A 25,893-nucleotide genomic window follows, 5' to 3' on the forward strand; every position below is an offset into this window, starting at 1 on the left:
GTATTAATAAGTAAGGTATTACATCTCATTCCCAACACATCATTCTTCCTTTTTCTCTTCTCAACACCACTTTCAATTTCTCTTACACGCTACTGTAATTTTCTAATTGGACTTAATTTTTCACAAGAAAGCAGCTCTTGACATGGCTCCTGGCTTGGTATTTTCCCAGTGTCTAATTTTCTGTATAATCTGTCACAATAAAAAATAAGCATTACTACTTCTACCTTTCCAGGTGCAATAAATGAGATTTTAATCCAACAAATTCAATATCTAATGTATCAAGACCTTTATACTAGAGGAAGTTCTAGTTTATTGACTTGGTTTGGTTTACTAATTAGATGACATTATCACTTCACTTATTGTAGTTCTAATGAGGTCATTTACTGGAAAAATGGTGTCAATTTGAGAAAGGGGAAGAATGGCGTTATATAGATCTCATTCCTAAAATAGTGATCAATGAAGTGCTATTTTAATCAAAGTGCCACTCCGCCAATACACAGTCAGGTAATTCTTTTGCGTTTAAACTTTTCTTTCTGTTTATTTGATTTAAGATTTTCTTTTTCTCGAAGCTTCAAGCCTGAAACAAATATTGAACACATTTTCATGCTCTATTTTGATTTGGCAGTTTATAAAAATTAAATGAACCATTTATAACTGTTGAAAAATTAAGAAAAAATAATGTAAGAAGTGTTCTCTGTTTATTTCTTATATAGAGGGCACTGAACAACTCTAGGGCATATTCTAGTTAGCTGCTTTATTAGCAAGTCATTCAAATTGCTTTGTTTTTTTCTTGCTTCAATATACCAAATTTTATGGACAACTTTAATGACTTGAATTTCAATGCTTTTAAATAATTTTATTCACAATTTCATGTGTTTGATTAAACTCATTTAATTGGAATTAAACACGTTTAAATTATCGATTTGACAACATCTAAAACATTTTTGGATCCTCAGAAGTGTTAAATAAATTTCTCATAGATTTTTGTTTTTCCCTCAATTTTCCGATAAATAATCAAACAAGAGAAAAAGTTTATAATTTTTTTCCCCTACTTTCCCATAAATTTTTTGAGAACCAAAATAGTTTTATAATTGCTAATTTTAAAAAATTATTAAATTCATATATATATATATATATATATATATATATATATATATATATATATATTTACTCTTTCCTTTCTCATGCAAGAAAAAGGAAATTATGTGTGCTAAATTTATCAAACCAAACTAATCATCATTTTTTGTGTTTTTTTTCTTTTTCATTTCAGTGTTCATTGTAAGTAATCAAGATGAGCATGGAAGATTTCTTATGACAAACAAAGTTTCGATTATGACCATGGAAGAAATATGTAAGGTAAACAACAATAATTTTATGCCAATGTTTTTTAGATATGAGATCATTTAGAATTCATATGAAGTATTTCATGATACTTGAGTTCGTCAAATTTTTTAGATGTTTGAACTCTCCTTTGGTTCAGCAGTTGCAGTGATTGGGCGTCCATGTAAAATGTGCTCTAACCAAGTGGACTTCTTCAAAAGGTAAGGAGTAGGCATAAATCTCTTCTTGAGATAGTTTATGCACTTATTTTTGTCTCAATTTTGATGATATTTTCTTCATGTTTTGTGATTACTACTCAAAAAGTGCTATTTGATAGCTTGTAATTAATCCTTTTAAACACTTTTGAGTAGTAGTTATTGCCTTTTAACCCAATTAACATGTTAAGGACCCTTGCAATCAATTCTAATCAAATTGTGTTAAGTTTTGGTGTTTTGATAGTTTTTTTATCACCAAAGCAATATGAGATTGAGGAGAGTTATTTGGAATCCTTGGCAAAGTAATGGAAAGAGCAGAAGAATGAAGAACCAAAGCTTTGAAGTCCTTTGCCATAAGCAAATCCGGAATGAAAGGAGGGGAAGCAAAGAGAAATCTGCCATGAAGCATTTTGATGACAGTCATGTCAACCACTTTTGGAGCACTTCCTGAAGTCCAATTTATGCATGCTATATGTCATTTTAAAGCTTAGGAAGTCAAAAATCCAATGCTTCAAACGGTGCGCAATTCGGAGTTGAAATGAAGGAGTTACAGCCATTGGAAGCCAATCACTCCAAGCTGAAGGAAGAATTTTGCACAGCGCTGCGAAATCACCCTTTTGTTGCGAAATGATTTCGCAGCCTTTTTGCACAATGCTGTGGAATTCCTCCTGAAGTTTCACGATAAGTTGGAAGGTGAACACCGCAAGCTGAAGAACCACTTCGCAGCGGTGCGAAATTAACCGGTTGCTGCAAAGTAATTTCGCAGCCCGTTTTGTACATCTGCGAAATCTCGCAGACCTCATTTTCACTTGCGAAATGGTTCTTAGTGCTTCCCGATATTTGTAACCGACACTTTGAGATATTTTTCATTAGATTTTTGTTGTCTAAATCCCCAAACTCTCCTTGTAAGCCACCAATTATAGGATTCCTTAGCTTTTAAGTTAGGAAAAAGGTTAAATATCCATGTAATAGTTATTAATGTAATATTCATATAAATAGAGCCCGGAGAGCTTGTTCTCAGGGAGAGAAACCTTTTGTAAAAGTTTGAAAGAAAGTAGAATACAGAGCTTGAGCTCTACCTTACCTTCTCACTTTGATTGTATTTTTCATTTACTAAGTTATGCACTCTCTGAGGAGGTTTCCCCAGAGAATGAGTAACTAAACCTTTAGTTCCTTGGAGTTAAGGTTGCCAGGAAAGGTTCCAAGTGCAAGAATTAGTAACTTTGTGGTTTCAGCTATGAATGAAGAGAAAGTGTGTCCCGTGAATGGTTTCTATATTTTTAGTTAACTTAAAACGCCTTAGAGTCACTTGGGCCAACACTTGGTAAGGCAAGTGATCTCTATCCATAGAGATGCACTAGTTTTCCCCTTACGAGCCTTTGGGAGGTGACTTAAAGGTAGGATTTTCTAGAATTGCCAACACTTGGTAAGCTTTTGGACTCTAAGGAGACATCCATTAGTTATCTCTTGCGAGCTTGAGAAAGGAAGTCCAAGGTTAAAGATCACCTTGAATGGTAAAGGCTAAGTGAGAGGCTTGAACCATTGCAAGTTGCATCAGTGAGAGAGAATTAGAACTGAAATCCAATTAAGAGATACATTTGTACAGCACCGATTAGAGAATTGACTTTATGTTAATTCTCTAATGCGAGAAAATGAACCAACTGACCGAAGCTATGTTTTTGCATGAGGAACCTCCCCTGTGAACCTAAATCTCTAAGGAATGTTTTTCTTCATAAGTAATTTCCATTACTTGCTGTGCCGTTAGTCTAAATCTAAACCTTTTTCAACCAAAGATTGTGTTTTATTTCTTAAGCTAATCTTGAAATGAAACAGCACCAATTCACTTTGAATTGGTATCATTTTCAGTTTGAAAACCCTTCCTAGTGAGTGATCCTAGAGCCACTATGCTATAGTAGCTTTTTCTTTGCTACCCTAGTTCATGGTGTAATAGGTTATAAATTTTGTTGATTACTCCCTCCATCAAGGAGCACCAGCTGGACACGAATCAGCTGAGACACCAATTAGGCATGAATCATTTTGACTTTTGCAAGGAAGTGGAATATGAAGAAATGATAGATTGTTCAGACTTTGCCTGTGGAGGAAGGGAGATTCCTAGGTGCTCAACACTTGATGCTCATTGCCCTGTTCAAGAAGAATAAGAAACTCAGAGGTACAAGGTTCATCTCCCCATAGTTATCTCGAAATTTTTTTATTAATTCATTTATACGTTAATCAATTGAAGAGATTTTGGATCCTCTTTTGTTAAATATCTACTTGTGTATGTGATTTTTGATTCCAGGATCAGTTTCAGCCATGTCAAAAGTTGAATATACTAATATTGTAAAGTTATATCAATTCATTTTCAATGATGGAAGTCAGTTAAATCCTACATTTTATAATCTGAGCAACATAAAATGGTTTCCAGAGGAGTTATTAGTATTTTTTTTTTTTGGCCGATAGAATGGAATTTGGGTTTTATGTTGAAGGCTCAAAACATGCAGTGAATGGAGTTAGTGCTTGATGATTGCAATCCAGATCAATTATAACAGGAAGCAACAACTTGTATCTGTCTTAATTCCTGGAAATCTCGAGATGTCCAAGTCTCATAAGCTTTTCCTTTAGATAAAGTACATACCATATTTAAGCATCTACGTATTCATGATTGTTCAATTTTGTGGTCTATAGCTAGCTGAATGATGTATGATGACAACAATAGCCATAAGAATTATCCTCTTGAATCACTAGAGATTGAGGGATTTCCACCTCTCACATCCTTTCAAAGATATGAGTCACCCATTTCCTTTAAAGCAAATTAATAATATTTTGGTACAAGCAAATGGGGCCAATTAGGAACAGAAATTACAGAGAAAAAGTCATTTGAAGTCTTTCGTAGTTGGTTAATTCTTTAATGATTGATGCTTATTTGGATTTAATATTTCTTAGCTCCGTTGATTTTTAACTCATTTACTAGAATTATTTTATTGCCTAACCATCAAATCCTTGTGGAATTTTTAATGATGCAAATTAGGTACTTGTGGTGATGATATTCTTAAAAATTTTGGCGTCATTCCCTTTGTGTTAAAATCAATCATGCTCATTCACTATATATAAATCTTATCTTCTTAGACATTAACTTCATATTTTTGTTTTAGTAAAAGTTTTTTGTTTTAATGAAATTTTTTGTTGTACGTGTAGTATGCCCAAATAGGTTGCACATCCTATTAGACATCCTGTTGGAGCAGCAATGTCAAAGAAGATGTACGTTATACAAATATTTGAAGAGAAGTATCTAAATCTGGAAACTACTAGTGTGTCTACAACCTCAGAATTCCCCACTTAAGAAAATGTGGATCTCAAGTCCTACCTCATCAGATTTAGAGTCTCACATCTCTTTAACAGCTTTATGTTGCACATTGTCTAGGTTCTGGTTTCCTTTGAGGAAACAATTTCACAAAGATTCACTTCTCTAAAAACATAGTTCATTCATTTTATATTGTACATTGTTAAATGCAATTTCCTTTTGACATGATTTCTTGCTACAACTCTCATTGATCTTTCAATGAAACTATTGTCAAATCTGGAATCCTAGCCCCCTCCCTTGTTCTTCAAAACTTCATTTCTTTAACTTGTAGAGATTAAGGGATGCCTTGTTCTAGTCCTCCTTGCCAAGTGAAAGGTTGTCTTCTAAGTTTTATCAAACTTCGAAATCAAAGATGTTTCAAGGAGAATGATAGAGATTGGCCCCAGATTGCCTGCTTCCCCTAAAATGAGGATACATCATAAACTCATTTTTGAACCATAATAAATTCAAATTGCAAAAATGGGTGCATAGCCAATTCAACCCTATCCTATCCTTGCATTCATTAAGGTAACTCTTATTCTCAATACACATTTCTTACTCTTTTATTTGCATAGTACCTTGTAAATTTCTCATATTGATGTTGTGTTTTACCAGTGGCTCAACAATTTGTGGAAGTCTCCATGGAGTTATGTTGAAAGTTTGACTAGGAAGCAAGTTTTGAGTACAATAGTTACAAACTTATGGGTGAGTATTTTGTTTCTGTTGAATATAATGAATTTATAGTGTACAATCTTTCCTTTTTTTAATATAGGTCACATGTATGGTAGTTAGGACTCCTAGCTAGCCTTGTATATATATATTTTCTCAATTATAAGTAGACACTACATGAATGAGAATCAAGGTTTTCTTCTCTCTCTCTTGACATGGTATCAGAGCCAAGGGAGAAAACCTAATTCTTTCCAGTTTTCCCTTGTCATCAATTCTGGGAAACCTTCCTATGACCGTGTTTCATTCCGGTCACCTTCCCCAGCCCCCAAAGCTTTCCGGTCGGTCGAATCGTCGTCAGAAAACATTCACCGCCGGCGAACTTTTCCAGCGATGTCTTTTTCCGACACCGCAAGGAGCGCCTGGAGGAGATCTCCAATTTTTCCCAAAGCACCGGAGCTAGAAAACCACCCACGCGCCAGCCACACGCGTTTTTCCGATTGGCGACTGCATCTCACGCGCCGACGCGTGAGCCACTTTCCGACGACGCGCTTTCTCCTCCAGCCTTGCTTGACGCCGACTAGCCACCCTTCATACTTGTTTCTACCATCCGAGCCCTGCACGTGCCTTTTTTGGGGTTCTTTTGACTTCGCCGGCCCTCCGCACAGTTTTTCCGACGTCCTCCGACTATTTTTTCTCAACCTCAATCCTTGCACGTACCTTGGGAAGTGTTTTTCTACCTTTCCGATGGTGCCACAGTTGTTTTTCTTTTCTATTTGGTCTCTCACACGGGCGATTCTTCGGTTTTTCCTTCTTCAGCCGCATCTGAAGCCGTATTAGGGCTCTCTTCGATCCAAATATACTTCATTCTCCAGATAAGTGGATATGGCTACTAAAACTTCCATTTTTTCCTCTGTCATATCTAGATCTCCTATGATTACTTCGGAGAAATTGGTTGGCAGTGAAAATTATCTTTCTTGGTCTGCCTCTGTTGAACTTTGGTTTATGGGACAAGGATATGAGGATCACTTGGTTACATAGGAGGAAGATATCCCTGAGGTTGAGCGCGTACAGTGGAGAAAGATAGATGCCCAGTTATGTAGTGTATTATGGCAATCAGTTGATCCCAAGATCCTTCTTCATCTTCGGGCCTGCAAAACTTGTTTTAAATTTTGGACTCAGGCCAAAGGATTATACACGAATGATATCCAGCGTCTTTATAAGTTGGCTTCTGCTATTGTCCATATCAGCCAACAGGATTTGGATCTATCTACTTATATTGGCCAAATTGCCTCTCTTAAGGAGGAGTTCTTAACTGTGATGCCTCTTACTCCTGATGTTGGGGCTCAACAAACACAGCTTGATAAGTTCTTCATGGTCCTTACTCTTATTGGCCTCGGTCCGGATCTTGAGCCTGTCCGTGATCAAATTCTTGGTAGTTCATCAGTTCCGTCCTTGGATGATGTGTTTGCTCGCCTCCTTCGTATCTCGTCCACTCAGACTTTGCTATCTGATAGTATTTCAGATTCTTCTGTGTTAGTTTCTCACACTACCTCTCGAGGAGGACGCAGTGGTAACCGAGGTAGAGGCCAACATCCTCATTGCACCTATTGCAATAAACTTGGCCACACTCGCGATCGTTGCTATCATTTACATGGATGGCCTCCTCGCACTGCCCATGTGGCCCAGTCCTCTGATTCTCAGCTGCCTCAGCCTTCGAGCTCCTTCGCATCTTAGGCATCTCAGGCTTCTGTTGCCTTTGTTGCCCAGCCTGGTAATGCTTCTGCCTGCCTTACCCACACATCTTCTCTTGGACCCTGGATTCTAGATTCTGGAGCTTCTAATCACATATCTGGTAATAAGGATCTTTTCTCCTCTATTACTACTACCTCTACTTTACTTACTGTTACCTTAGCTAATGGTTCTCAAACTGTAGCTAAAGGTATTGGTTTAGCCCTTCCTCTGCCTTCTCTACCTCTCACTTCTGTCCTTTATACTCCTGAATGTCCTTTTAATCTTATTTCCATCAGCAAAATCACTTGTACTCTTAATTGCTCTATTACCTTTTCTGATAAATTTGTGACCTTGCAGGACCGGAGTACGGGAAAGACGATTGGCATAGAACGTGAGTCTCAAGGCCTCTATCACCTCACCTCGGATTCATCTCCTGCAGTTTGCATTTCCACTGATGCTCCTCTCCTCATTCATAGTCGTTTGGGCCACCCTAGTCTCTCCAAGTTCCAGAAGATGGTCCCTCGTTTTTCCACTTTGTCATCGCTTTCGTGTGAGTCATGTCAGCTTGGGAAACATACTCGTGTTTCGTTCCCAAAGCTTTTGAATAATCAGGCAAAGTCTCCTTTTGAGCTTGTCCACACTGATGTTTGGGGTCTTTGTCGGACTGTGTCTACTTTAGGATTTCAGTATTTTGTCACTTTCATTGATGGCTATTCTTGATGTACTTGATTATTTTTAATGAAAAATCGAGTTGAGTTATTCTCTATTTTCCAGAAATTTTATGCTGAAATCCAGACCCAGTTCAATATTTCTATTCGTGTGTTACGCAGTGACAATGCCAGGGAATATTTTTCAGCCCCATTTACTTCATTTATGTCTCATCATGGGATTCTTCATCAATCTTCTTGTGCTCATACTCCTCAACAAAATGGGGCAGCTGAACACAAGAATCGACATCTTGTTGAGACAGCTCGTACTATCCTCCTCCATAGTAATGTTCCTTTTTGTTTTTGGGGGGACGTTGTTCTTACCGCTTGTTATTTGATGAATCGTATGCCCTTCTCTGTTTTTCATGATCAGATTCCTCATTTCCTTCTCTTCCCTGACCAACCACTTTATTTCCTTCCTCCTCGTGTCTTTGGTTGTACTTGCTTTGTTCATATTCTCACTCCCGGACAGGACAAGCTTTCCGCCAAAGCCATGAAGTGCCTCTTCTTGGGATATTCCAGACTTCAGAAGGGTTATCGTTGTTATTCCCTTGAGACTCATCGATACTTTATCTCCGCTGATGTCACTTTCTTTGAGGACTCACCATTCTTTTCCACCACTTCTGAGTTTCTTCCTGTTTCTGAAGTCTTGCCCCTTCCCATTGTCTCCCCATCTGATGTTGTGCCTCCTCGACCACTTCAGGTTTATCATCGTCGCCCTCGTGTCGTTGCTCCTCTCCCTTTTGCTGAGGCACCTGCTGACTCACTTCGTATCCCTTCGACTTCTCTTGCCCCGGCTCTGCCTTCTCCTGATGATTTACCCATTGCTATTCGGAAAGGTACTCGCTTTACTCGTAATCCTCATCCTATTTACAATTTTTTGAGTTATCATCGATTATCTTCACCCTATTCTGCTTTTGTTTCTGCTATATCCTCTGTTTCTTTTCCAAAGAGCACCCATGAAGCTCTTTCCCATCTAGGCTGGCGACAGGCAATGGTGGATGAAATGGCTGCTCTGCACTCTAATGGCACTTGGGATCTCGTTGTTTTACCCTCTGGTAAATCTATAGTTGGCTGTCGTTGGGTCTATGCAGTTAAGGTTGGTCCTGATGATCAGGTTGATCGCCTTAAGGCCCGCTTAGTTGCTAAAGGCTATACTCGGGTTTATGGTTCTGATTATGGTGACACATTCTCCCCTGTTGCCAAGATTGCTTCTGTCCGCTTGCTTCTCTCCATGGCTACTATGTGTTCTTGGCCTCTTTATCAGTTGGATATTAAAAATGCCTTCTTTCATGGTGATCTTGCCGAGGAAGTTTATATGGAGCAACTTTCTGGTTTTGTTGCTCAGGGGGAGTCTGGTTTAGTGTGTAGGTTATGCCGTTCTCTATATGGCTTGAAACAATCTCCTCGAGCATGGTTTGACCGTTTTAGTTCTGTTGTTCAAGAGTTTGGCATGCTTCGCAGTACAGCAGACCATTCAGTTTTCTATCATCATAACTCCTTGGGGCAGTGTATTTATCTGGTTGTTTATGTGGACGACATCGTCATTACAGGCAGTGATCAGGATGGTATTCAGAAACTAAAGCAACATCTTTTTACGCACTTTCAGACCAAAGACTTGGGGAAACTCAAGTATTTCTTGGGAATTGAGATAGCTCAATCCAGTTCCGGTGTGGTCCTTTCCCAAAGGAAGTATGCTTTAGACATCCTGGAAGAAACTGGAATGTTAGACTGTAAACCGATAGACACACCTATGGATCCGAATGTCAAACTTGTACTAGGACAGGGGGAGCCTTTAGGAGACCCTGGGAGATATCAACGACTCGTAGGTAAATTGAACTATCTCACCATTACTCGCCCAGACATTTCTTTTCCTGTGAGTGTTGTTAGTCAATTCCTACAGTCACCATGTGATAGCTATTGGGATGTCGTAATCTGCATTCTTCGATATATCAAAAGTACACCAGGCCAAGGTGTGTTTGATTACTACTCAAAAAGTGTTATTAGATAGCTTTTAATTAATCCTTTTAAACACTTTTGAGTAGTAGTTAGTGCCTTTTAACCCAATTAGCATGTTAAGGCCCCTTTCAATCAATTCTAATCAAATTGTGTAAGTTTTGGTGTTTTTGTTAGTATTTTGATCACCAAAGCATTATGAGATTGAGGAGAGTTATATGGAATCCTTGGCAAGCAATGGGAAGCTTAGAGGCATGAAGAATCAAAGCTTTGAAGCACTTTTGCCATAGCAAAGTGGAAATGTAAGGAGGGGAAGCAAAGAGAATCCAGCCATGAAGCATTCTTGATGACAGTCACTGCAGCCACTTTTGGAGCACTTCCTGATGTCCAATTTATGCATGCTATATGTCATTTGAAAGCTTAGGAAGTCAACAATCCAATGCTTCAAATCGTGTGCAATTCGGAGTTGAAATGAGGAAGTTACAGCCTTTGGAAGATGACTGCTCCAAGCTGAAGGAAGGATTCAGAAAAGTGCTGCGGAATCAGCCTTTTGTTGCGGAATGGTTTCGCAGCCTTTTTGTACAGTGCTATGGATTTCCCCTGAAGCTTCACGCCGCGATGGAAGCCAAACACCACAAGATGGAAGTCCACTTCGCAGAGATGTTGAATCAGCCTTTTTCTGCAAAGAAATGTCGCAGCCTTTCTTATGCACCTGCGAAATTTCGCAGACCTCATCTTTTACCTGCGAAATGGTCCTTAGTGCTTCCCGATATTTGTAACCGAAACTTGGAGATATTTTTCAATAGATTTTTGTTGCCTAAATGCCCAAATTCTCCTTGTAAGTCACCAATGATAGGATTCCTTAGTTTATAAGTTAGGAATTTGGCAAAAATATCCAGGTAATAGCTGTAATTGTAATTTTGGTTTAAATGGACCCCGAGGAGCCTGTTCTGGGGGTGTTGAACCTTTTGTAAGTTTCAAAGGAAGAAATATACAGAGCTTGAGCTTGAGCTCTGCTTTACCTTCTCACTTTGATTGTGTTTTTACTTATTTTTACTAAGTTATGCACTCTCTGAGGAGTTTTCCCCAGAGAATGAGTAACTAAACCTTTTAGTTCCTTGGAGTTAAGGTTGCCGGGAAAGGTTCCAAGTGCATGAATCAGAAGCTTTGTGGTTTCAGCTATGAATGAAGAGTAAGTGTGTCCCGTGAATGGTTTCTAATGTTTTTAGTTAACTTAAAACGTCTTGGAGTCACCTGGGCCAACACTTGGTAAGGCAAGTGATCTCTAACCATGGAGATGCACTAGTTTACCCCTTGCGAGCCTCTGGTAGGTGACTTGAAGGTAGGATTTTCTAGAATTGCCAACACTTGGTAAGCTTTTGGACTCTAAGGAGACATCCATTAGTTATCTCTCGCGAGCTTGTGAAGGGAAGTCCAAGGTTAAAGATCACCTTGAATGGTAAAGGCTAAGTGAGAGGCTCAAACCATTGCAAGTTGCATCAGTGAGAGAATTAAAGCTGAAATCCAATTGAGGGATGCATTTGTGCAGCACCTGTTAGAGAATTGACTTTATGTTAATTCTCTAATGTGAGGAAATGAACCAACTGACCGGAGCTATGCTTTTGCATGAAAAACCTCCCCTGTATACCTGAATCTCCAAGGAATGCTTTTCTTCTTAAGTAATTTTCATCACTTGCCGTGTTGTTAACTTAAGCTTAACCCTTTTCCAACCAAAGTTTGTGTTTTATTTCTTAAGCTAATCTTGAAATGAAACAACACCAATTCACTTTGAATTGGTATCATATTCAACTTGAGTACCCTTCCCAGTGGAATGATCCTAGAGCCACTATGCTATAGTAGCTTTTTATTTGCTACCCTAGTTCATGGTGTTATAGGTTAAAATTTTTGTTGATTACTCCCGCCATCAAGGAGCACCAGCTGGACACAAATCAGCTGAGACACCAATTAGGCACGAATCAAATGGCGCCGTTGCCGGGGAAGGTGTCAAGAATCAGTGATACTATTTCAGTGTACTTGTGATTTTCATCACAAGTGTGGTAAAGTTTCTTTAGCTTTAATAATTCTCATTATTTTTGTTTTACTGACTCATAATTTAAAGTTAGCTTTTAAATTCAGCTTAGTGTTATATTGTTTTTGTAGCCCTGTTTTCTTTTGTTGTCTTGTATTTTCACTTTAGTTTCAGTTAGATACTAGTTGTGTATGCCAAAGTGGATACGAGGCAATAGAGGAAGGCTTGTTAGAAGTGATTCACCTCATACTAAGGAATTGAAATTGAGCTTGAATATCATGGAAACTACTCCTGAAGATCAGCATAGTCACCAAGTTCGTCAAGACAATCTCAATGAATTTAGATCAATGAGGGACCGTATGCATCCACCTCGTATGAGTGCACCATCATGTATAATACCTCCTACAGAGCAGCTAGTGATCAGACCATATATTGTTCCACTTCTACCAACTTTCCATGGAATGGAAAGTGAGAATCCCTATGCACATATTAAGGAATTTGAAGATGTTTGTAATACATTCCAAGAGGGAGGAGCTTCAATTGATTTGATGAGGCTTAAGTTATTTCCTTTTACTTTAAAGGATAAAGCCAAAATTTGGCTTAATTCTTTAAGGCCAAGGAGTATCCGTACTTGGACTGACTTACAAGCTGAATTCCTTAAGAAATTTTTTCCCACTCATAGAACAAATGGCTTGAAAAGGCAAATTTCAAACTTCTCAGCTAAAGAGAATGAGAAATTCTATGAGTGTTGGGAAAGATATATGGAAGCTATAAATGCATGTCCTCACCATGGTTTTGATACTTGGCTATTGGTGAGCTATTTTTATGATGGGATGTCATCCTCAATGAAGCAACTCCTGGAGACAATGTGTGGAGGAGATTTCATGAGCAAAAATCCGGAGGAAGCTATGGATTTCTTGAATTATGTAGCTGAAGTTTCAAGGGGATGGGATGAACCAACCAAAGGAGAAGTGGGAAGGACGAAGTCTCAACTGAATGCTTTCAATGCTAAGGCTGGGATGTATACTTTGAAAGAAGAGGATGATACAAAAGCAAAGTTTGCAGCTGTGACAAGAAGATTGGAGGAGCTGGAACTGAAGAAAATGCATGAAGTGCAAGCTGTTGCTGAATCACCAGTACAAGTGAAGCTTTGTCCTAATTGTCAATCCTATGAACACTTGGTGGAGGAATGCCCTACAATTTTAGCTGAAAGGGAAATGTTTGGAGAGCAAGTAAATGTTGTTGGACAATTCAAGCCCAATAACAATGCGCCCTATGGAAATACTTACAACTCAAGTTGGAGGAATCATCCAAATTTTTCATGGAAGCCTAAAGTACCTCAGTACCAACAACCGGATCAACCATCTCAGCAATCTTCAAGTCTTGAACAAGCCATTTTGAATCTCAGCAAGGTAGTGGGAGATTTTGTTGGAGAACAAAAAGCCATCAATACTCAGCTTAATCAAAGAATTGACAGAGTAGAGAATACTCTGAACAAAAGGATGGATGGAATGCAAAATGATATAACTCAAAGAATTGATAATCTCCAGTACTCAATATCAAGGCTTACAAATTTGAATACAGTGCAAGAAAAGGGAAGATTTCCTTCCCAACCCCATCAAAATCCCAAGGGTGTCCAAGAAGTGGAAAGCCATGTGGGGGAATCATCACAGATGAAAGATGTCAAAGCCTTGATCACTCTAAGGAGTGGTAAGAATATTGAGCAGCCACCACCTAAGCCACCTGTTGAAGAAGAAGAGACAATGAAGGAGGAGGAAATGAAAGACAAAGAAGGAGAGATCAGTGATAAGAAAGAGGACTCTGAGTCAACAACAAATGCAAATCCAGAGAAGGAACTTCTGAAGGAAGAAATGCTGAAGAAATCAACTTCTCCACCTTTTCCTCAAGCATTGCATGGGAAGAAGGGGATTAGAAATGCAGCTGAAATTCTTGAAGTATTGAGACAAGTTAAAGTCAATATCCCACTGTTGGATATGATTAAGCAAGTTCCAACATATGCAAAATTCCTAAAGGACTTGTATACTATCAAAAGAGGGTTGACTGTAAATAAGAAAGCCTTCTTGACTGAGCAAGTAAGTGCAATCTTACAGTGTAAGTCTCCTTTGAAGTACAAAGATCCGGGAAGTCCTACCATTTCAGTCATGATTGGAGGAAAGGTAGTGGAGAAAGCTTTATTAGACTTGGGAGTTAGTGTGAATTTGCTTCCATATACTGTTTATAAGCAATTGGGACTTGGTGAGTTGAAGCCAACAGCAATTACTCTATCTCTAGCAGATAGGTCAGTAAAAATTCCCAGGGGAGTAATTGAGGATGTCTTGGTTCAAGTTGATAATTTCTACTATCCGGTGGATTTTATTGTTCTTGATACGAATCCTACTGTAAAGGAAGCTAATTTAGTTCCTATCATCTTGGGAAGGCCATTCCTTGCTACCTCAAATGCAATCATCAACTGTAGGAATGGGCTCATGCAACTCACTTTTGGCAATATGACACTTGATCTCAACATTTTTTATATGTCTAAAAAGCAAATCACTCCGGAAGAAGAAGAGGGTCCAGAGGAAGTGTGTATTATTGACACTCTGGTAGAGGAGCATTGCAATCAGAATGTGCAAGACAAGTTGAATGAAAGTTTTGCGGATTGTGAGGAAGGTTTGTCTGAACCCCCTAATGTGCTTGCTACTCTACAAAGTTGGAGAAGGATAGAAGAGATTCTACCTTTGTTTAATAAAGAAGAAGGAGCAGATAATGAACAAAGAGAACCACAAAGGATAGTCATCAAGAAAGAATTGATGAAGAAACATATGCCTCTACTTTTCCTCCAAGCGTTGTATGGCAAAAAGGGAATTGGTTTCGTTGCCATCATACACAGCAAGTCTCAAATGAAGGATACTAACTTCATATGGGATCCGGGCAAGCTAAATCAGGATCAAATTCTTTGATGGACTTAGTCTTTCTTAAGACTAGCTAGTCCATATCTTTTTGTTTTACTTATTACTTGTTTTAATTTTGATTTCAATGTTTTAATTTTGATTTCAATGCTTTAATTTTGATTTTAATGCTTTAATTCTACTTTATTTTGATATAATATAGGTTTTTGGATGATCAAAATCAGGAGAAAATGCAAAGGAAGAAATCGGAGCGAAAACAGAGCAAAAACAGAGCAAAAACAGGGGAGAAAAAGAGCTCTGCGAGATTTCGCAGCCAAAGAGGATTTCTCTGCGAAAATGGTTTTTTGTTGCGAAATCAGTTCGCAACACTTTTGGGTCCTCTACGAAAGATTTCGCAGCTGTGAATCCAAGATTGGCACACGAGTGCCACTCCGCAGCATAGGAACCCCCATTTCGCAGCTGCGAAGTGCTCTGCGAACCACTGAAGCGTAAAAAAGCCCCATTCCGCAGCGATTCCTCAGCAATTTCTCCACTGCGAAGGATGTTTCGCAACTGCGAAACCGATTTTTGGCACACGAGTGCCATTCCACGGTACAGTGACCCCAATTTCGCAGCTGCGAAAGCGGCTGCGAACCACCAAAGCATGAAAGATCCCATTTCCGCAGGAAAAGCTCAATTTCGCAGAGGATTTCAAAGCTGCAAAACCAACTTTTGGCACACGAGTGCCATTTTTACAGCAAATTGACCCTTATTTCGCAGCTGCGAAACGGTTGGGAAGCATAAAAACTCCAAATTTCGCAGCCAAAGCCCAATTTCGCAGGGTATTTCAAAGCTGCGAAATGGATGCAAACATAAAAACTTCCAATTTCGCAGACAAAGCTCCATTTTGCATGGCACTTTTGGGCTGCGAAATCACTTTTGAGCTTCGAAATGACTATGAAATGACCTCCAAGCTTCAAAATGGCTACGAAATCACCTCAAAGCTTCGAAATGGCTGCCAAATCACCTCCAAGCTTAGAAATGACCTTAAAATTCCGAAATTGACTTGCAAAATGGAGGGAGGTATGCAAAAATACCTTGCAAAGCCAAGGGAAGTTGCTAAAATGCCAACAGAGCCCCACGACCATGCATATGAAGAGGAGAGCCCCACACATGAAGCCTCTCATTCCATTTCTTACCTCCTTAAACCATCAAATCCCATAGCTACCAACTGAGAGCTCCAGTTGAGGAGACTATGCCACCTAAGGAGACTACCAAAGCAGAGGTTGAAGTTCTGATCCAACCCACTCAAGAGGCCACCACAGATGCATCAGCTCCACAGGACCTTATCATTACTTGATCATCTCTTTACTTTTTGTCTTTATATATTATACATAGCTCCATGTTATGATGTTTTATATTCTGGGATTGGAGGTATCCATTGATCATATCTTATATTCTACTTTCTCAGAATCATATATAGACATCATTTTTGTTTAAACTTGGCATTTTTCTATTTTCTCTACTCACTGATTCTTTTGTTTTCTTTGAAACATGTGGTTTCTCCTATACGACTTAGACTCTATGTCACTAAGGAGGTACCACTTCCTCCCTTTATTTTTTAATCGCTCTTGAAACATTGAGGACAATGTTCAGCTCGGTTGGGGGGGGGGGGGGGGAGATATGAGGAAGGAAGTTTGCTAAGTTGAAGGAAGTATGCTAAGTTATTTTGATATTTTAGCCTTGTCTAGTAAAGTAGTTGTAGTTGTTTTGCTTGTTACTATAATCTCCATGGATTTTGAGGAAAAATTTTCGAATTAAAATAGGAGAAACTGAACTGTTGCTTTTCATCTAACTTAGAGTTTGGATTATGCTTGCTAAAGTGGTTCAATTGTTGAAGCTTCTATTGAAATCAAATTTAGTCCTTCCACTTTAAGCTATCCACACACTGTGCACAACAGCTTCCGATTATAAGATGAAAAACTATTTCCCCCTTGACTTAGAAAATTTTGGGACTTAGTACCTTTGACCTCATTTTAATGATATTGAAACACCCCATGAAAGGCCAATGAGCCTTTGAAGAAAAAAAAGAAAGAAAGCAAAGTGTTTGCTTGCCTTGAAACCCGAGCAAGGTCTGAAAGGGTATATGGTGAAAACCTTTTAAACCTGGTGCCCTAAGCCTTAATTGGTTGGGAGTCACCGGCCTCAATGCTCATTACAAGGGTGGATAGGTGGAGTTAGCATATGGTAGGCAAAAAGGGTATATGAAAAAGTCCGGGGCGAAATCCGAGGAGTTAGTGGTTGAAAGATTCTTAAAGCTTGATGCCCTAAACCTTAATTGGTTGGGAGTCATCGATGGACCCCCGTTACATGGACAAAATAGAAAAGAATGCCCCTTAAGCCTGTACCCTCAAAAAAAAAAATGTGTGTTCTTTGCCTATTGAATTTGGTCAGTTTACTAAAGTGTTGAAAAGAGATAGGTTGGGAGGAGAGATTAGTTTAGCATGCTATATTCGGAAGCTATCATCTTACACTTAGATTTTTGTGGAAGAATAAAGTTTGGTTCTTTGGAAGTGAAAATGATTTTAAAACTTCAATTTGCATAATGCATTCCCTTGATCAATGGTATTTAGCAAAGTTTTTGATAACTCTTGTTGAAATTTGAAGTTATAGTTCTTTGATGTTCCATGTGAGAGTTTTGTCAGTCATGCCACTTAAATATTTTTTTGAAGTGATTAGCATGATGTTGTAAATTAAGGTAATTTTGTTTTATTTTTCTCTCCTTCATTGCTAAGGGACTAGCAATATGTCGGTTGGGGGAAGTGATTACTACTCAAAAAGTGCTATTAGATAGCTTTTAATTAATCCTTTTAAACACTTTTGAGTAGTAGTTAGTGCCTTTTAACCCAATTAGCATGTTAAGGCCCCTTTCAATCAATTCTAATCAAATTGTGTAAGTTTTGGTGTTTTTGTTAGTATTTTGATCACCAAAGCATTATGAGATTGAGGAGAGTTATATGGAATCCTTGGCAAGCAATGGGAAGCTTAGAGGCATGAAGAATCAAAACTTTGAAGCACTTTTGCCATAGCAAAGTGGAAATGCAAGGAGGGGAAGCAAAGAGAATCCAGCCATGAAGCATTCTTGATGACAGTCACTGCAGCCACTTTTGGAGCACTTCCTGATGTCCAATTTATGCATGCTATATGTCATTTGAAAGCTTAGGAAGTCAACAATCCAATGCTTCAAATCGTGTGCAATTCGGAGTTGAAATGAGGAAGTTACAGCCTTTGGAAGATGACTGCTCCAAGCTGAAGGAAGGATTCAGAAAAGTGCTGCGGAATCAGCCTTTTGTTGCGGAATGGTTTCGCAGCCTTTTTGTACAGTGCTATGGATTTCCCCTGAAGCTTCACGCCGCGATGGAAGCCAAACACCACAAGATGGAAGTCCACTTCGCAGAGATGTTGAATCAGCCTTTTTCTGCAAAGAAATGTCGCAGCCCTTCTTATGCACCTGCGAAATTTCGCAGACCTCATCTTTTACCTGCGAAATGGTCCTTAGTGCTTCCCGATATTTGTAACCGAAACTTGGAGATATTTTTCAATAGATTTTTGTTGCCTAAATGCCCAAATTCTCCTTGTAAGTCACCAATGATAGGATTCCTTAGTTTATAAGTTAGGAATTTGGCAAAAATATCCAGGTAATAGCTGTAATTGTAATTTTGGTTTAAATGGACCCCGAGGAGCCTGTTCTGGGGGTGTTGAACCTTTTGTAAGTTTCAAAGGAAGAAATATACAGAGCTTGAGCTTGAGCTCTGCTTTACCTTCTCACTTTGATTGTGTTTTTACTTATTTTTACTAAGTTATGCACTCTCTGAGGAGTTTTCCCCAGAGAATGAGTAACTAAACCTTTTAGTTCCTTGGAGTTAAGGTTGCCGGGAAAGGTTCCAAGTGCATGAATCAGAAGCTTTGTGGTTTCAGCTATGAATGAAGAGTAAGTGTGTCCCGTGAATGGTTTCTAATGTTTTTAGTTAACTTAAAACGTCTTGGAGTCACCTGGGCCAACACTTGGTAAGGCAAGTGATCTCTAACCATGGAGATGCACTAGTTTACCCCTTGCGAGCCTCTGGTAGGTGACTTGAAGGTAGGATTTTCTAGAATTGCCAACACTTGGTAAGCTTTTGGACTCTAAGGAGACATCCATTAGTTATCTCTTGCGAGCTTGTGAAGGGAAGTCCAAGGTTAAAGATCACCTTGAATGGTAAAGGCTAAGTGAGAGGCTCAAACCATTGCAAGTTGCATTAGTGAGAGAATTAAAGCTGAAATCCAATTGAGGGATGCATTTGTGCAGCACCTGTTAGAGAATTGACTTTATGTTAATTCTCTAATGTGAGGAAATGAACCAACTGACCGGAGCTATGCTTTTGCATGAGAAACCTCCCCTGTATACCTGAATCTCCAAGGAATGCTTTTCTTCTTAAGTAATTTTCATCACTTGCCGTGTTGTTAACTTAAGCTTAACCCTTTTCCAACCAAAGTTTGTGTTTTATTTCTTAAGCTAATCTTGAAATGAAACAGCACCAATTCACTTTGAATTGGTATCATTTTCAACTTGAGTACCCTTCCCAGTGGAACGATCCTAGAGCCACTATGCTATAGTAGCTTTTTATTTGCTACCCTAGTTCATGGTGTTATAGGTTAAAAATTTTGTTGATTACTCCCGCCATCAAGTAGCACCAGCTGGACACAAATCAGCTGAGACACCAATTAGGCACGAATCAGTGTTGTACGAGAACAGAGGTCATACTCAGATTGTTGGTTACACAGATGTAGATTGGGTTGGCTCACCCACAGATAGACGTTCCACTTCAGGGTACTGTGTTTTTATTGGAGGTAATCTAATATCTTGGAAGAGTAAGAAACAAGATGTAGTGGCCAGATCTAGTGCTGAAGCTGAGTATCGAGCTATGGCTTTGGCAACATGTGAACTCATATGGTTGAGACATCTTCTTCGAGAGTTGAGATTTGGAAAGGATGAACAGATGAAACTCATCTGTGATAACCAGGCCACATTACATATTGCATCCAATCCAGTCTTTCATGAAAGGACCAAACATATTGAAGTTGACTATCACTTCATTAGAGAGAAGATCGCATTAGGATGTGTTGCTACAAGTTTTGTTAATTCAAATGATCAACTAGCAGACATCTTCACTAAATCTCTCAAAGGTCCTATGATTAAATACATTTGTAACAAGCTTGGTGCATATGACGTATATGCTCCAGCTTGAGGGGGGGTGTTGAATATAATGAATTTATAGTGTACAATCTTTCCTTTTTTTAATATAGGTCACATGTATGGTAGTTAGGACTCCTAGCCTTGTATATATATATTTTCTCAATTGTAAGTAGACACTACATGTTGTTTCTTATCGATCTCTCCCATGGTCAATGTAAGCATCTTAAGTTCTACCTGTAATGAAATCTTCGTAATTTTCTTTTAGGTGCTCTTTGAGCAGTCTTGGTTAGAGATTTGACATGCAAGCATGGGACGTAAAATGACAAGGGAAGGTGTTATTTGACAATAGTTACAAATTGGCATGGATGCCTTCATTTCAATTAAGCATCTTTTGTGATACCCTTCTAACCGGATTTAAATACAATTTTCTAATTCAATATATAATGCACAAAGTTTACCTTAATAAGTGCACTTTATGTTAAAATATCAATCTTCCGTAATCAAGGAAATGACAAATTTTCCTTTTAGAAAGAATGATGAAAGTTTTCTTTACCGTATAGTTATTTATGATCTCAAGTCATTCCTTTAAGGTTTTCAAATTGTCAAAAGGAAGGATTCAATTTGCTATATGTTTAATGCTCTTATTGTGTTGACAAAATGAGATTTGGATTTCACATTAGAAACTACAAGTTTGGCCTAAATGCAAGTAACACCTCTTTATTTATTTCACACATGATTAAAAAACTAAGTAGCAAGTGCATATGTCTAACTTCCATTTATTTATTCTACAGTTTCTACAACACTCCATGTTCTTATGTCTCTTGGAAAGTTAAGAACCTTGTTTAAAATATGGTACGCCTTCCATGCTAAGAAGTCTTTTGCTCCGTGATTTTGGTGGCTCAAATAGCAACTTGCATCTATTTTGATACATGGAGAACTCAAGAGAACATATGGTATTTAGTGTCTTTCAAATTGGTGGATTTCATATTAATTTCTCAATCAATATGCAATGTGTTTTTCATGGAACATTGCTAAAAAAATTTGTAATTTTTTTTTTGTTTATAAATCATTACTAAATTTTGATGGCAAATAATTGTCAGGATTCATTAGCAGGAATTTTATCCAACATACAAGCTTTTAGGTGAGTGATATACACTGAAAATTTTTCTATTTTGTTTGGTTTGAAATGCTCTTCAATTTTAAACCAACATATTGTTATTTGTTTGCAACATGTTATATATGTAGAAAATTATCTTATCTAGATTTAGATTGCAGATTTGAATAATGTTTGAGGTGAAAGAGGCTTTTTGTTATGTCCTGTTGTCTTGAGTTGTGCAAGTAGGAGGCTTGAAGAGAACAAACTCTTCTGATTGGAAGAAAGACAATTGAGTTCTCATTCTATGGTGAGCTGTGAGGATTTTATTTTGAGTTGCATGGTATTCTTTGAATTGCACATAGCCTTATTTAGCTTTTAAATACTTAATGCAATTGTGCATGACCATGAATTGAACTCATACTTGACACAATTATGAGTTATATGTTATGCTTTCTTATTTTCTTTTTATTTTATGCATGGGTCAAAAAAACACTCTTGGTAACTTTGAACTTTAACTTTAATACTAGAGGAACATTTGGTTATTTCAAGACCTAATGTTTTTTAGAAGCTGATAACAGTATTCATGGGTGAAAAGATATTTGTTTTTATATATTATTTTTTGAAAGTAGATTCATGACCTTTATCAATTCCTTGCATATTCCTAATATTATAAAGCTTACTTGTTTTCCCAAATTTCTTATCGTATGATAGAAGTGAACGCATTAAAGATTGTTGATTGAAATAAATAATTTGTTTGCAACTGGAGATTGGAGATGAGATTACAACATGATCTCATGTCCTTGGTAATTTTTAGATTGAGGGTTTTCAAAAGGCTTTGCCCCAATACTAGCAAAAGAAGAATTGCCATGAAAGCAACTAACATTGGTACCTTGTATCTCAAGTTTCATAGAGAGTTGATAATTGAATTGGTGCCCAATCTTTTTCCAAAGATAGGTGCGTTATCCATGCCAAGTGGATGCCCTATTCAAATTATAGGGCTTTGGATTCCTTAATGATCGGAATGATCTCTGGAATTCTTGCATATTTCTAAATGTCATGTCACTTCTTTCCAACTTGCCAATTTCCTTCAGTGCTCTAAATTGCGGAGATCACGAGTTGCTAAAATTTGTGGTCTGCACCAGAGAAGGATTGTTTGATTTTCTCACTACTGGCTACATCTCTTGTCCTTGCAACTACATATCTTTTAATCCCCTCCGATGAGAAAAGAATAAAAAACATAAACTAGTTGTCTCATGATAACTCATATTCATAATGTTCTGGTTGATGATGTACCTTCCTGAGATTGAAGAGTGAGAAATGTCAAAGACATCCCTTATCTAAGTGAGGCCTTCATAGACTCATGATTCTCAAACAAATCACCATGATTGATAGTATATTTAAGATGTGTTTTTTCTCAGATGTCCAAGGCCTGCCCTTTCTTCCAATGTATCTCATGTATATTTTCATGTAAAGATTCCAGAATCCCTGATTTTTCTATATCACCAAGACCTCACCTAAGCTCCAATTGTATTTGACAATTGAAGGAGAACCCTGTCATGGTTTCAGAGCTATACATCGGTTCCAAATCCAATGATGAGACATCAATTCAAGATTGCCCACATCTCCTATCTGGAAATAGATGGAGAGATCCATCTTTGATCCGTTAGATTCCAAAAATGGAAGCACAAAGATTTCACCCTATCCTATCCATATATTTAGTAAGTTTCATTTATTCCCAACACATAATTCTTACATTTTATCTTCTTATTACAAGTATAAAGTCATACTATTGAAATTTTCTCCAAGTTCAACTACTAGAGAATCCCTACATTGAACCTTTTTGTTGAAAACTTGACTAGGGAGTAACGTCTAACAGCAGTTACAAGCTTTATGGCTTCACATTTGCTATTCAAAGTCCGTTCCTCTTGTTGGTCCTCCCATAGTCCCATGTAAGCATCGGTATTTTTATTTATCCCAATTTAAATTTTCACACAATAATTTAACTGAGTGAATTCATTTATGTTAACAAAAAGTTCTGTTTGGTGTATTCTTACAGGATTCTTTTTGTGAAAGGTTGTCTAACCTCCTATTCACTTACCTTCAGGTGTAGTGACGTGCCAATTGGATATCTAGAAGTTATATGGTTTAATGAATTAGAAGCTACCAAGTGGGTGCACAACTTCAAGCCTTTTCAATAGCTAATAATTGATGGTTGCATGCCCAAGATGCCCCTTTCCTATGGATAGGTTTTTCATTCAAGGTAAGAAGGTTGACAATTCAAAATTGTATATAGGGCTTTGGGGTTGTTACTGATTGGAATGATTCACAATTCAAGCAACAACAAGTCTCTGGGATTCTTTCAGATTTCTAAATGTCCTCTCATGTGTTTTCAAGAGGCCAGCTTCCTGCAATCCTAATGAAGGCGGAGATCCTAAGTTGCTAAAATTTGGGGTGTAGAGTAGATGAATGTTGTTGAATGCAAAAGAAGAATACTACTTCTCTTTAATACTAGTATGCTGCTTGGCTTTATCTCTCACATCATTGTCAAGAGTTGCCTTACCTGATCCTGAAACACCTTGGTATTTATGATTGGAATGATTCACAATTCAAGCAACAACAAGTCTCTGGAATTCTTTCAGGTTTCTAAATGTTCTCTCATGTGTTTCCAAGAGGCCAACTTCCTACAATCCTAATGAAGGTGGAGATCCTAAGTTGCTAAAATTTGGAGTGTAGAATAGATGAATGTTGTCGAATGCAAAAGAAGAATACTAGTTCTCTTGAATACCGGTATGTTGCTTGTCTCTCTCTCATATCATTGTCAAAAGATGCCTTACCTAATGCTTAAACACCTTAGTATTTATGATTGTGGGAAACAAGTTTTGTTTTTGAAGTTTATGTTTTGTGTTCCACTTCCAATGGTGTCATTTGTTTGTGAACTAGCTATTGTGGCTGCCCACTTGGCCTTTCTCAATTCCTTGCATGTTGGCAATATTCCGAACCTTAATTCTCTTCCTAAATCACATGCTAGAATAGAAGTGATAGAATTAGAAATTGTTGGTTGCAAGGAAATATCTATTTGTGTCAAGGAGATTAGAGATACAATAACAGCATAATCCCATTTCCCTCTGTAATTTCCAGATTAATGGTTTTCAAAAGCATTTTCCCTAGTATCAGTGGAGGAAGACAATCTATCACAAAAACAACTAGCAATTTTGATTGAATTGGTGTCTCAATTCTTCCAAAGAACTTAGAATTGAGTTGGTACTCAAGAGAATTTACTTACGCAAGATTGAATTGGGGTCTGTTCCCTAAAACAATTAAAAATTATAGCACTTCAATTCCTTATTGATTGGAATGATTCATGATAGCACAAAACATGTCTTTGGAATTCTTGCATTTTTCTAAATGTGTTGTCATTAGCTAAGCTCCATTGTATTTGGCAAGTGGAACCATATATGAGAGACAAAACTCCTAAATCCAATACTGAGAGATGGGCCAAAGAGAACCCACATCTCCTATGTGAAAACTAATGGTGAGATTCATTTTTTATCCATAATGGTTCACTGCATTAGCAGAAGTGAGTTCACCATATCCTAGTTTCACACCATTGAAATTTCCTACAAGTGGAGCTATTAGGTGAATTTTGCACTTACCTTTATTGTTAAAAAACTTCAGTAGAGAGCAGCTTTTGACAATAATTACAAGCTTTATGGTTTTACATTTACTATTCAATGTTTGTTCCACTTGTTGGTCCCTTTCATAGTCCCATGCAAGCATCAATATTTCTATCTCTCCCAATTCAATTTTTTAAGCAACTTTATCCTTTAACGGGATGAATTCATTTATGTTAATAAGATTTTCTTTTTGGTGTATTCCTACAGGATTCTTTCGATGATGGGTTGTCCAAATTCACTTTCAACATAACTCCTAGTTCATTCAGGTGTAGTGATATTGGTAGTTGGATATCTACAATTCATATGGTGCAATATATACGAAACTACCATGAGGGTGCACAATCCCGAGTCTATTAGAGAGATGGTTGCATATGCACAGGACACATCTCTTTTCTAGGGATAGATTTGTATATATCTTTTGGAGTTGCTATTGATTGGAATGATTCAAAAGTAGCAACAAGCCTCTAGAATTCTTTCAGATTTCTAGATGCTTCCTTTCCATGTCTTTCCAAGAAGCCAGCTTCCTGCAATCCTAATGAAGGTGGAGATTCCGAGTTGCTCAAATGTGGAGTTCAGACTAAATGAATGTTGTGAAATGCTAAAGAAGAACATCACGTCTTTTGAATACCGGTATGTTGCTTGTCTCTATTTCTCACATCATTGTCAACAAATTCCTTACCTGATGCTTAAAACACCTTGGTCCTTATGATTAAGTAAAACATATTTTAGGTGGTAGAGAAGGGGATAATTCACCACAACACATTTCTTGTACATCTTACAATGATGCTCTCTCACAATGATCAAAAGAACATAGTCAAAACTAAGCAATGATATGGTTTTGCCTCAAGGAGGAAGGAGAGGGAGCGGAGAGGAAGCAACCCAATGCAAAGATGCATCAAATTGTTGTGTCTTGACAAGGGGATGAAGAGAAGGAGAACACAAGATGTTGCTTATTGGTAACATGAAGTCCTCATGAAGACAAATTGTTTGGCTTGACCAAGAGAGGATGAAACAGAAAAAATAAAATAAAAA

The 25,893-nt window shown here is 37.8% G+C and overlaps 1 long non-coding RNA gene across 1 annotated transcript; it reads left to right on the plus strand.

Moving 5' to 3' along the window:
* On the plus strand, window positions 1–25,893 carry LOC117928041. Its single transcript, XR_004653472.1, has 13 exons — window positions 1–504; window positions 1,271–1,356; window positions 1,484–1,541; window positions 3,587–3,705; window positions 4,731–5,403; window positions 5,491–5,580; window positions 20,883–21,044; window positions 21,192–21,232; window positions 21,360–21,494; window positions 23,292–23,447; window positions 23,551–23,974; window positions 25,069–25,491; window positions 25,591–25,893. It is a non-coding gene; the product is annotated as an uncharacterized LOC117928041 (long non-coding RNA).

Source organism: Vitis riparia, chromosome 13 (assembly GCF_004353265.1).
Source record: "Vitis riparia cultivar Riparia Gloire de Montpellier isolate 1030 chromosome 13, EGFV_Vit.rip_1.0, whole genome shotgun sequence".
In the NCBI taxonomy this organism is placed as follows: Eukaryota; Viridiplantae; Streptophyta; class Magnoliopsida; order Vitales; family Vitaceae; genus Vitis; species Vitis riparia.